The sequence below is a fragment of the Alexandromys fortis genome, unplaced genomic scaffold (genome assembly GCF_014885135.2).
Source record: "Alexandromys fortis isolate MF-2015 unplaced genomic scaffold, M_Fortis_MF-2015_v1.1 scaffold_150, whole genome shotgun sequence".
Taxonomy (NCBI): domain Eukaryota; kingdom Metazoa; phylum Chordata; class Mammalia; order Rodentia; family Cricetidae; genus Alexandromys; species Alexandromys fortis.
Genome location: NW_026068027.1, coordinates 3691774 through 3692467, shown reverse-complemented (window position 1 = coordinate 3692467; position 694 = coordinate 3691774).

Here is a 694-nt window from a genome sequence, read left to right as displayed (position 1 = left end):
CCCCGCCCCCCGGATGCTCCGCCCTCCGCCTGGACGCTTCGGCGGAAATCTGAGGGTTCAACCCCTCGCTGCGGTGGGGAGGGGGGCTAGGAAGGGAGGTTCACCCAGAGCCCGCGCGCTCCATTGTCACCAAAGCCTGGTCCCCTGCCTTTATGAGGATGGGTGTCATACCTGATCCCGGCCTTTCGCACACGGCGGCCATAGGAAAAATGCTATTGTGTTAGTCCCCTACATAGCACGGTGGTCACACTCAGACTAGTGGCCCTGTCAGAATCGGGCCCCATCAGAGATGATGGGCAAGCGATTCCTAATGTTTCTCATAGGCAACCGCTTTCAGAACCCATAAAATGTTTCGGGGTGGCGGTGGGCTTGTTTTCTCAGTCATGCAAAGGACCAGCAAGGATGAAAATGGCGAGAGTCAAGTGGATAGCAGATAATCTCAAAGGGCTCGCTAGTCTTCATGTCCAGAGAAGCCCAGTGCCTATGCTTAAGTGCTGGCCACTACACCAAAGGACAGACACGTGACATTGACAAAAGAGAAAGAGAAACAAGAAAGTGAATTTCTGGAAAGTATGAGGAAGTAAACAGGACCAAGAGAACCACTGTTTCTGAGGAGAGAAACTGGATCTGAGAAGACAAAAAGGGAGGCGAGCCTCAAAAACCACATGGTTATATTAGCATAATACACAGATGC